This window comes from Topomyia yanbarensis, chromosome 3 (genome assembly GCF_030247195.1).
Source record: "Topomyia yanbarensis strain Yona2022 chromosome 3, ASM3024719v1, whole genome shotgun sequence".
Lineage (NCBI taxonomy): Eukaryota > Metazoa > Arthropoda > Insecta > Diptera > Culicidae > Topomyia > Topomyia yanbarensis.
Genome location: NC_080672.1, coordinates 201,843,006 through 201,855,995, shown reverse-complemented (window position 1 = coordinate 201,855,995; position 12,990 = coordinate 201,843,006). Strand labels below are relative to the sequence as shown.

At 37.9% G+C, this 12,990-nt stretch overlaps 1 protein-coding gene across 1 annotated transcript in view; it reads right to left on the bottom strand.

Annotated features, from left to right (window-relative positions):
- Positions 1-1,252: 1,252 nt before the first annotated feature.
- Positions 1,253-12,990, bottom strand: part of LOC131689751 (dystrophin, isoforms A/C/F/G/H) — a 1,859,985-nt gene continuing 1,848,247 nt past the window's right edge. Inside the window, exon 35 of the mRNA XM_058975048.1 lies at positions 1,253-3,171. The gene's annotated coding sequence lies outside the window, so the exon portion shown is untranslated. The remainder of the gene's footprint in view (positions 3,172-12,990) is intronic.

Below are 12,990 nucleotides of genomic sequence, written 5' to 3'. Positions count from 1 at the left end.
GCCTTTGTAGTTAATGGTTAAAAAGCATCTCGTGGATCGCAACTATGCCAAGAATTAAAACAATTATAATTCAATTTATACAAGAATGAAAAAAATCAATATTTGAGCACCAGAAAAACGACGAATTCTAGCGGTTCGAGGGTACTAACATGTAGTACGGTTATATGTGTCTTTCATTCCAAGAAGTATAATTCACTACTACAAAAAGAAACTGGGTTTTGTCTGCAGACACAAACAGCATCAAGTAAAGGTTGGGTTGTTTTGTTCCAAACTCGAACCCGACCCAATGCCGATAATTTCTAATTTAAAAAACCCGAACCCAACCCGAGCCCGAAGGTTCAAAATTTCAAGAACCCGGACCCGACCCGAACGCGAGAATTTCAAATTTGAAAACCCGGAACCCGACCCGAACCCGAGAAGCTTAAGTTTATAGAATCCGAGCCCAACCTTCGAAACCCGTTGGGTTCGGGTGGGGTCCGGGTTTCGGGTCCAAAAACCTGAACCCGACCATCTCTAATCCTGAGATACACCGTTTTGAAGAGAAAAAACCGCAATTTCCCATATAAAATCGCAAGCGCACAACACTAAAAAACCAATTTGAGTATTCTGAGTTCAAAAAAGGTTTTTCGTGAAGTAGACGAGAAATGATGAAAAACTACGTTGTGGGGTGGTTCAATTGACACAAAAATTTGGGTTTTTATATATTGGCCCTAGATGAACAATTCCTCCAAATTTGGTTCAATCCGTGAAGATCGATTTCAAGTTTGCATCTTTTTTGATCACTTTGCGTAGAATTACTCATATTTATTATAAACTAGAGTAAAATAACCTTCCTTCTTCAAAAAATCGTCCTCAATCGCACCTAAAAACACTTACAACCAAAACCTTCCAACAAAAAAGATGGGTCAAAGACCAAACAAAGCAACGAGCTTTTAAACGAAAAAAGGGGACCGCTTGAGCTTCCCCTTAGGCATCCATTATATCAGCCCTGAAGACGTGGTTTCGAGAGAAACGCAATTACTTTCCTATTCCAATCCGATGAAGCAAAGCACCGCACTACCTGAACGATAAGACGCACAATCGAAAGATTGCGTACCGACCCGCCTTAACATCTCCGCCGCAAACCCAATACACAGCCATAAACAATTTAAATCTCAATTACGATTTATATGAATAATTATGGTCATACAGTGAAACATGGAATTCTTTTAGTTCTTTTCTATAGAAAAGTGCATAGGATATAATAGTTCAATAAGTAAGAATGTAATGATTATGTTTGATATTTTTCGTTATGGTTTCGACACTTGTTTAGAATGACATGTAATATTTTTAAATTATATATACTAAATACAAAAAACACTATGCGGCTAGACGAGAGCAATAATACAAGTGACGATTCTATTGTCTTAGAGAGGGAGTGGGTTGATATTTAACGATTTATGTTTACATTATGAGCGAGTAATGAAAATATTTTTTTTGTAAAGAAATGAAAATAAAACAGTAAAATAGATTATATTTAATTTTCAATTGATCCCAAAATAGTTCGAACTTGTTAGTTTACAAATTTCACGATACTTTTAAAATTTGATACGCATTTCGCTTTTATAGAAGGCATAATCTATCCTGTTACACAAATATTTATTATCGTTCCTGTAAAGAATGTCTCGTCGCTCGATATGTTATTTATATAACCTGTGTAAACAATATCTCAACATGAATTACATAACTTCACCACAAAAAAAAACATTTGTATTTCGTTCCAACCAACATTTCAGTTATATTAAGCATTACTTCTCCCAAATGTAGAGTACACATGTTACTGAGTTTAATCTTTCCATGATTTTCTAAACCCAACGCGTGTGCCGGTCGTTTTATGAAAAATTTAACTGCGATATTGACAATATTATCTAATTATATCATGAAGTTTTTATAAAGGAATATGAACAAATGGCAAAGGTATTTTAAAACTGATTTCCAATGTGTATCCTTAGGATATGTGTTTGAGTAACGTTTGTGTTCTGATGATTGAACTTGAGTAACAATGCAAGTACACAAGTATGTGACATAAACACTGAATATTCAGTTAATGTCAAAACTTTAATACCCAAAATCTATATGTATTTATCAGTTTTTCATATATTTTAGTATATAAGTACAAAATCATTCATGTTAAACCATGTTTTTTTAAATCTAGAAAGGTAAGGTTTGGAAATAAATTATGATTAAAAGCTTTTAAATGTCAATTAGTTAGAGATTACTAAGTAGTGAAAGTTATGGGAAGTTTAACGTTATAGTACTCAAGTGAGAGCGATGAGAGAGGATGTATAATACATGGATCGGAAAACTAGAAATGGTAGCGTCATTAGAAACAGACTTAAGGTTCGACAGAGAAGGTACAAAAAATCGAAAACGAAAAAGCAGTTTTTTTCAATAGATCTTCATAAAAATCAATCTGCTTTTGTAGAATTTGTTACAGTACTGCTGATTGATTTTTATGAAGATCTAACACACAGTATGGAAAAAAACTGCTTTATTCGTTTTCGATTTTTACCTATTCTCTATTCAACCTTAAAATCTTACGGACTAATCTTTTATATTCTGCTGGCAGATGTCGAGCTTAGGCAGAGTTACTAAGAATCGCTAAAGGCTACTTTACTTCTGTTTCTAACGACGCTGCCACTTATAGTTTTCCGATCTATATATTTTACATCCTTGCTCTCACTTGAGTACTATGATGCTAATATTTTTATAAATTTCCCTATTTAGTAATCTCTATCTAGTTGAATGTCGTTAAAACGAAAAATTGACTACATATTAGTCGACATAAGAAATGAAAAAATGTTTTGATATTTTTTTGTCTAAAACATGGTAATGGTTGGATCTTTTGATGCTAATTATAAGCATAGTACGGTATGCTTTCTAAACTTACGCATATTTTCGGTTGTTTTATCTTAATGATTAGATTATTGTGTTCATATAAGATTAGTTACTAAGAAACAATATGTTTCTATTGTTTATAAGCTGGTATACCTCTTATTTTTGTCAAACCAATAACTACGGATTGCACGGAACTATTCATCAGTCAAATGTGAAATCCATTATCATTATGTTGTTCAATTTCCTGGTCAGTTATAACGTTCACCAATTCTTCTACTGCTCGGTTTAAATCACCTGTGAATAAAAATTTAAAAAAAAAACGCTTAAAATCAGATTACGAGGAGTAGGATTTCAAAAATGGGGTGTATATTAAGGTGGCGGCAGTTATTTTTGCGATGTTGGAATATCGGCTATCGTCGAATCAAGGTATAAAAATAATTGGCCAAAATTTGAATGAAATTGGATGTCGCGGGCCACAAATCGATTGAAGATTTGTATGAAGAAAAGATGTATTTGTTAACGTTTTATTTCAAAAGTCAAAATTCACAATAGTTTTGAAACTTGGTATAAATGGTATAAGCTGTGATGGTGATTGATGAAAATATTGATGATCCGAAATAATGCATATCGACGTCGAATGTTGTATACTAAAGCAATCATCCTTATTTATCAGGTCATCATATTTGTAATAGGCGAACAAAACAAAATTAATAACGCGCCAAATAGAACTTTTCATTCGTCAATAAACACTGTACACGGAAACGAAAAACTACCTAAAATTGAGTTCCTTTGACTCAATCTCGTGGTATCGTGGGGGAACTTAAAATTAGGTAAACCGTGTTGAAGGTAGTTTCCATTTAACAACGGCAAAAATTACAACTCATTGATAGGTTTTTTATACTCAAATTTAAGTTGAATTTACCTAATTTTGAGTATACCCCAAACAACTCAAAGGTACCTTCCTCCACGGAAGACCTCGACTGAGTCGAATCTCTCGTTTTGTTTTTGACAACACTAATAAGTGCGAAAGCGACGCACAACTCAAAAGTAAGTTAAAAGAACTTATGCTGCAGGTTGTTTTATTTAACCGTGTACGTATGTATTGTCAGGGGCAACTCAGCATTGATAGATTTCTTTCGATGCTTGATGAATGAATCAAATAGCATTCGTTTCAATTCTTTTGGGCTTAAACATGTGGAAAATTTGGCACCAATTGTTCTAACAGAGGTTTAGTGCCGTGAAGGTCCGTAACTATAGCTTTCAAGTGCTGTTCTCAAGCATTAGAGCGTCAGAATTGTCTCAATCACTTCGATTGCATGGAAAATATTATGGAGCTCGTGTCTCACTTCTGAATGGATCAGAATCGAAGATGGTGTAGTATACTCAGATCATGCGGAATGAATGAAGGAGATGAATGCAAACAGACAAACTTGGTTACGCTTTTCATCGATACAGATTTGTTTGCAACTTGAAAATAGGTTACTATTGAATACTTTACGGTGACGTCACAAATGAACTGAGTGTTCATTTTTGACAGTTCGCTAGTACTGTTTACATGGACTTAGAAAAATTCTTTACGATTTGCTTCGAGCAAATCTAGTCGTCCACAAATTGTCCATGCAAACAGTACAAGCGAACTGTCAAGAAAAGTGAGGTTAACTGTTTCAGTAAAGAACCTAATGGAAGCTTTGCGTCTGTATACATGTTCGTGCATCGAAACCATGGATTACTATCAGGTTTGATTTGGTGATGAGCGTTAATTTTGATGAAAATTGACTTCACTGGGTACAAGTTTTCAAAGAGAAATAAGTAAAAAAAATCAAAAGTGAAATTCTATCAAACAAAATTCCTTATTGAAAAATTTCCTTTGTACTCGAACTCTACCAAGCTCCAATTTTTTGACTATGCAACAAAACATATGGGCCACGTCAGTTTTGCGACTAGAATTTTGATTCCATCCAAATTTAACTAATTTTAATTCTTAATTTTTTAACTAAAAATAATTGACATGTAATTTTTGTTTGGACAAAATATGATATTATATAAACACCTCCCCGTACACCTCTACCTACGCACCTTTCAAAATTCAGAAACCCTATGCCAATCGAAATAAAAAAATACCGGTATTAGGTAGACGATTTTCAGAGCGATGGCATAACCTTTCTATATGTGCCAAAAATATTTTTCGAGCGTACTAATTTCGACATTGCATGCTTTTTAAGGCACCAAAAATACAAATTAAATATTTAAATTTTTCTTTACTCCCCCTTGGAACATTATTCAATTCCTGCTTCTGTGAACTCTGGAACCCTTCGTAGGTGGCCAATGTGGCCAAAGCGACTGGCAAATCCAAGAAATTTTACACAAATTTTTAAAAGTTTTTCATCATTTTAATATCATAGTACAGTAATGTTTCGATTATATCACTATGCGTTTATGTCAATACTCGTTTATATCACCCTCGAATATACAGGTAAACTTCAATATAACGTACATCTCGGTTTAAAAATTGTACGTTATATCGAATTGTACGTTATATCGAAGCATGCAAAATGTTCAAAGAATTGTTGTTCGTGGTACTTTATTTTGTAGAATTTTGATAACGCGTAACTAATTTTGAAAATCTTACCTACCTAGCAGTGCGAAACAACTTTTCTAATAAGAAAATTATAGTAGATCCATAAAAAAGATGCCATAATAATTTTTTTTTGCTTATATGAATTAAATTTATTGAAAATATTCTTTTTTTTATTTTGATTTTAGAGGTTTTAACCTTAGGGTCATTCGCCTCTTTGTTGGGTTAGAGAAATCTCTTTAGAAAAATCTCTAACACTATGTGCGGGGTTGGGAATTGAACCTAGGTGAGCTGCGTACAAGGCAATCGAGTTACCAACTACGCTATCTCTACCTCCGAAAATATTCTCTATTCTGACTCCTTTCCCAATTATTAAATCATTAATTATTATTTTCTCTGGGCTTGTAAAGTGATTTTAATATTCCCACCGTCTGCGCCTCATACAATAAAAGCAATTTATGAACTTTAATCATTAGAATAGAGTATAAAGATCCACTTGTATCCACGATTCAAAAATTTCTGAAGATATAAATATTTCTGAAGATATTTCAGTCCGCTAACCGATTTCCTAAATACCCCAAACCGGTCGTGAAGCGTGCACAGTTGTCCGTGTAACTACAAATATGACCTCTCATTCTTTTTGTGGTATAGCATGACATGGAACTTAAACGTTGTCATTCGGCCCAGAGAATCAGATTCCGCAGTCCCGAAACCAACCAACAATGGTCACACGTGTATTATCAATTTTAGATTTCAGTTAGAACTTAGAGGAGACCGGGGCTAGTTGGCTGTGTTTTCAGTTTTCATTTTTTACCGCTTTGATGTACCTAGATTTTGCAAAATAGAACACGTGGCATGGAAGGGCAGACTGTTGTCAACATCTCTTAATTTTATTAAAATGTTTGATGCGTTGTCTCCATTTTTAGAGACAAAAATATGTGACGCGGAAAAACCGCCAACTTACCCCGGCCCCGGGGTAAGTTGGCGATATGTATAGATACACCATAAAATAAGCAATCAAATGGAGAATCAAATACTTCATGGGTCCTTTTGGAACATGCTGAATGTCTTTTCAAGAAAACTGTATATTAATCGACATTTGCTATTATATTTCAGTCTCAATATCCCGGAATATTGACATTGACGCGTACTCAATAGCAAATTTTCATAGCAAGCAATAGCAAATTTTCGAAATTCTTCAGGTGACTAGCCGAAGTAAATGTTTTCTGCATTGACAAGATACACAAGAAAAAGATTTTCTTACTTTGGAGTGAATTCCAGAAATAAAAATTTTTGCATCGTAAATAGTACCGCAAACTTGCCCCGCGAGCAGCACCGCCATCACTCTAAATAACACAGTGTTTAAAATTTAGGAAATTTACTAGGTATGCTTGAAAACACAATATCGCCCAGAACTTCCACAATACAAAATGTTTTGCAACCAAAACACATTGGATAATGGGTTTCACATAACTTGAGGTACATAACGAGAGGCAGTGCTATATGTCTAATAGAAACGAAGAAAAAGGGATTCCGCCAACTTACCCCAACCGCCAACTAGCTTCGGGCTCCCCTACTGATATTGGGTTATTTATTGAGATAAATGGTTGGTTTTAATAAATCACGATCATACGCAAATGAAATTGGAAAAAAAATCGCTCTCGTAACCTTCAATGAAGTAGCCAATTCCTAACATGCTCATTAGAAGCCCAATTAGTATGTTTTAAGATTGTGTATAACATACTGAATTCTTAAAATATGGAATACATGCCTAATTGAAGATAAATTTGGACCTGAAAATTAATTAAAAAATATGTGCGTTATATCGAGGAAAAATGTACGTTATATCGAATGACGCTATATCGAGGGTACGTTATATCGAGGGTACGTTGTATCGAAGATTACCTGTATCACGGTTTCATCTCGATTATAATATCACGCTTTTTGAAAAACAGATAAGGCACACTACGTTTTGATCCAATTAAGCCACATGTTGTGTCCTGGCACTTTTAGGGTTTTTTTACAATTGATTTGCTTATTTACATATAGGGTAATGAGCCTATTATTAGGTTTCGGACTATTTCGTTAAGGGTTTATATATGATGAGGTCGGTCAAAAAGACGAACTTTTTTATTCTTTTATCTTAAACTATAGATTCTTAAGAAAGTATCTGAAATTTTTATAGAGGTATAAGTAGTAGAAGAAAAGTTATAGCGCTGTTTATTTTGTTCCTTTAAGTGAAGACAGGGCGTGGCGCGAAACTTTAAACGTGAATAATCTTGAAATCATGTTTTACCAAGACGTTGTTGCAATGACTAGGATTGCCGAAATATTCTTCGACCGATTTCAATTTTAGTTTTAAATTCTTCGTAACTTATTTTCCGTGTCCTTAAGGCACCGTCTGGAGGGACCGTTTGGTGTAGCAGGTAAACAAATAGACTTCTTTTTTAAATTGTTAGTTATCCACAAGAAAATCTAACAAAATAATGAGAAAAACAAATTACGCAAGATATGGTAGGTAAGCTTAGATATGCATTTTCTCTTGAATCGATGTGAATACTTTTCTTTTGAAAGGACAACATCAACAATTGGTGATGGGACTATTTCTATGGATGTTGAAACAAGAGAACTGAATCGTAATCTCTTCGAATAAACTGATTTTAATAGTCAAGTTATTTGTCGAAAACCTTGGTGGTTCAACTAGTTTAAGAAACGGTATGTAAGATGAAGCTGTGTGGGGAAAAATTATCCACTGATGCCATACCGTTTTACCCAATACGTTGAACAAAGATGGCAGACGCTGCCAACGGCTTCAAATGGGTAATGTGATTATAGAAGCATGGCAAAAATAGGCCCATTACCCCACTATGATTTATTCTTTTGACCAACTTGACCTTTTCATTACATTTTGTTTATAAAATACATGGATTTGCTTGAATGTAATTTTTTGGTTTGTTTTGAATATATCACGCTTCAAATATATCACGCTAAAATACAAACCGACCGTGATGCAATCGAAGCATTACTGTAATACCAGTTTATATTATAGTTACTATATTCATGGTTAGGCGAAGACAAAAGCCGGAAAATTGACAGCTCTTATTTTAAGAAAAAAAAAACACCGGCATCCCATGCAAATGTTCAAACTATAGCTTAATAGTTTCATTGTTGACGTCGTGAGTAAGAACTTTACATGTACGAATAGAAAAACAAATTCGAAGATATGATGTGGTTTCATAGTTGTGCGAATATTTCTTAATGTTACAGAAAAAGTATGTATTGTATATTTTTGTTTCTCTACGCTCTACACAAGGAAAGTTCAATGTTCAATTGGCTCCGCTCAGTGTCTCCGCTAAACTATGAATATAGTAACAATAGTTTATATGGAGAATTGTTGTGTGCCGCATTCCTAACCCTGTAACTCCGGAATCGGAATTCGGACGGACACAACATTCCATATCCCTTCTGGCCTCGGTTAAAAACTCATCGATTTTCAGAAAGATTGCATAACCTTCTATATGGCTATATTCTATATGGCTAAAAGGTGCAAAATCAGCTAAATCCCGAAAAGTCGATTTTCGTCCAAATTTTTTTCGAGGTAGCATCAAATCTCCACGAATCATACATTTTAAAGACATTACGCATCAAAAATATGAATTCAATTTCAAAAATGCCATTACCCTCTTTGAAATTTATTCCGGCTTATGTGGGAATTTCATACCTGACCTATATTTTTCTATATTTACGGAATCATATAACTGGTACGTATGAAATTTTATGGCAGTCTATGGGGACAATATCCCTTTCATTTGAAACAAGTTTTGTGAAAATCGGTCTATCTTCGAGAAACTGATGTGGGTTTGTTAACTTTGAAATATGACTATTTTTGCCGAGACTGCCGGATTTTTTATGGTGGCCAATGTGACCAATGAGAAAGGGAAGGGGGAAGGAGAGTTTGATGAAGGGTGCAATCAACCGCATATTGTACCTTTCATTTGATACTTGGTTTGTGTTTGGGAAGTCAACACCGAATAACTGACATGACCTTCATTCTGGAATATGCCGAATGACCGAGCCCCAGATCTTTTGGATTTGTCAATAGTGGACAATAACTTCAAAGAATCTTTAATTGGACATCAGTGATCTAGATCAGCGTGGCGAAGTAACTTCATGTCAATTTCAGTAGATTATTATTAACCTTTGAGGTATTACGACTGTAACGGTTTATATGGGAAATTCAAAACTTAATAGTAGTTTATGGGAGCGTCATATATTTAATTTGGAATCAAGTTTATGAAAATCGGTAAAGAACTCGCTGAGAAATATATCGGATATTAGCTTAGGAGTTTGGCAAGTTCTCCGGAGGTATTATGAACTGTCATAGGCGTCCAAAGTGACTTCGATTGGTCATTACTGATCTAGACCATTCAAGTAATTTTGCATACATTTTAATGTGTATTGCATTATTTGGCCATCATCGTGGCACCAGTTTATATGGGAATGCGCTGTGTGACCGCACTCTTAAACCCGTAACTCCAGAACCAGAACTCCGATCCAAATGCAATTAAATAGCAACCTACGGCGATGATACACCTTTCATTTGAATATAATATTCTTGAAACAGGTTCAGCCAGCTCAAAGAAAAATTAGTGAGTTTGTTTGACACATACATAAATACATACATACATACACGTACATACAGACATTTTGAGAACAAGAGCTACAGGTCCAAAGCCCTGGTAAAGGAGGATGGTTGTGATGATCTGGGCCGAGGTCACCACGTAAAGCAAGGTAGGTCATAACCCCAATTCCAAGGCGTGAAGCGACCCGTGCCGAAGAATGAGTGATCGAGGGGGTGAAAAAGATGCTCGATCGTTAACGGAGCCTGTGGGGTACCTGGGCAACCTCCACAGTAAGCGTCCCTTACCACGTTAATGCGGAGCTCTGGCGTGGCGGACATTTATTCTCGCGCTACTCGTGGGATCAAACATGGAGTCAACAAAAAACAAAAATAAACAGTCGGAGGTGCCAAACCCCTTCGCTAGAGGTGGTTTGGCGAGGTCTCACCCCCGTGGGGAGAGTAGTGGAGCGATGAGTGCTGCATCTGAAAGCACCAGTGACCCCCCAGCAGCGGTAGGAAATAGTCCTACCAACGCGCCAGACGGGCCACTATCTGCGATGCGCAAAGTGGTGGAGCAGCTCGATTCAATAATCGAGTACACTAGCGCAAAGCAAAACATAAGCAAGGAGTTAAAACAGAGTCTCCTGGAACTCCGAAAAACTGTTCGTGTCGCAAGACAGAAACAGCAGGCTTATGCCAAGAGGGTGGAATGTCGGAAGAAGTCCGACAGAGAAACCCAGACAGTGGCCTCCAAAAGGGAGGGAAAAGAGAAGGTCGATACGGGCACCCAGACAGTGGCCTTCACCTTCTATGGAGCAGCCACGTCGCTCGAAGCGGCGGCCGAGTTCCCCTCGAAGGGAAAAGGCAAGGGTAAGGCAATCGCAAGACGTCGTCGAACGCGAAGCGCCCTAGGAAGTCGCCAGGCGAGGGTGTAAAAACCGACACCACACGGCGTGCAACCGTTAAGGCCAAACGCCGTCTGGCTGAGGTAAGCGAGGGCGAGAGTGACCTCGCTGAGCAGAGCGTTGGTACCAGCAACCCGGCGCGACCGGGGCAGGGGGACCCAAACCCCTGGACGCTGGTCACCAAGAAGAAGCCGGCACCGACACCGGAGGTACCGCGGCCCGCGAAGAAGGCCAAGGACAGAGGCGAGGCCTTGTGGTTAAAAACCGACAAGGACAAATACGCCGATGTCCTAAAGTCGATGAAGACCGAGAAAGGGAAGCTGAAGATCGGCTGGTCGGTATGCCCTATTAGCATACCCCAGCCGCCTTCAGTGGATAGGTGCTATCGGTGCCTTGAGTTCGGCCACAAAGCCTACGAGTGCAAAAACACAGACAGGAGCAAACTATGTCGTCGCTGCGGCGAGGAGGGGCATAAGGAGCGGGGTTGCACTAAGGCGTACAAGTGGCTTATCTGCACCGCTAAGAAGCAAGCCCATAAACATGCTATGGGCGGACCTTCGTGTCCCTTCGTTGAGGCAAATAAGAAGAAGCAATGAACGTCACACAGCTAAATCTTAACCATTGTGCAGCAGCCTAACAGCTGCTGTGGCAGTCGGTCTCGGAGTCGAGGACAGATGTCGCCCTCTTATCAGACCCGTACCGCATCTCTGCCGGCAACGGCAATTGGGTTTCGGACGGGTCTGGAATGGTGGCAATCTGTACAACGGGACGGTTCCCGGTTCAAGAGGTAATACACTCCTCCGTCGAGGGTGTGGCGATTGCCAAGATCAATGGTGTGTACTATTGCAGCTGCTACGCCCCACCAAGGTGGCCAATAGAACAGTTCAACCAGATGATCGACAGGCTCTCGTCGGACCTAATGGGCCGGAAACCGGTAGTCATAGCGGGAGACTTTAACGCTTGGGCAGTAGGGTGGGGCAGCCGTTGTACAAATAGCAGGGGTCAAGCGCTAATGGAAGCGCTTGCGAAACTCGATACTGTGCTAGCTAATAATGGCTCCGCTAGTACATTCCGTAGAAACGGAGTGGACGCGTGGATTGACGTAACATTTGCCAGCCCGAGTCTAGCTCCAGGCACGGAATGGAGGGTAGACGAAGGCTACACCCATAGCGATCATTTAGCAATCCGCTTTAGGATCAACTATGGTGTGCAGCATCCGAGGGCGGGAGATCCCTGTCAGGTACGCGGGTGGAAGTCCAATCACTTCGACAGCGAAGCTTTCACCGCGGCCCTGGGACTGGAGGCCAACACCGACAGTCTAAGCGGGGATGCGCTGGTAGCTGTTCTATCACGCGCGTGCGACGCCACTATGCACAGTGGTCCCCCCATAGGCCAATAATACAAAAAAAATATTTCGGCGAAAGCGTGTTTTTATCTTGCGGTTACTTCGTTCTGGATGTATATTTTATAGCTTCATTATTAATTTTGTCAATACTGAACTGGTTTACTTAGTATATAGAAGAATGCATAGGGTGGCTCGTTATTTACCGATAATGTAAATAATATCTATAATCGATTGCTCACCAGAAAAAATGTTTTTGTCGATCTGTAATTTTTAATATTCAAATTTTTTAAGATAACACTACTATTAGCTTTGTATTAAATGATAATTTTTAGTTTTTGGAGTGTAAGGAGAGCAGAAATATGAGTTTATTTGTATATGTAATAGAAAAATTAACCTAAAAATTTTCAATATGACTTTAACTAACTTTGTCCCTCGATATCCTTCCCGAACTTCTTTTCAAAATGGTCGTCAGACGTTCCACTTCCACTTAAACTAGGCTTCAGCTGCGCATCTCTGCGCCCAGAATGCCTAGAAATCTAAGATGTTGTACATGTTTAACGAGATAATGCAAGACGAAAAACTTTAAATCAGATTGTCAAATTTCTCAAAATTTCTTATCGATTGAATCATTAGAACTTGAGTTATATCGATTTATTTGACGCTTGCT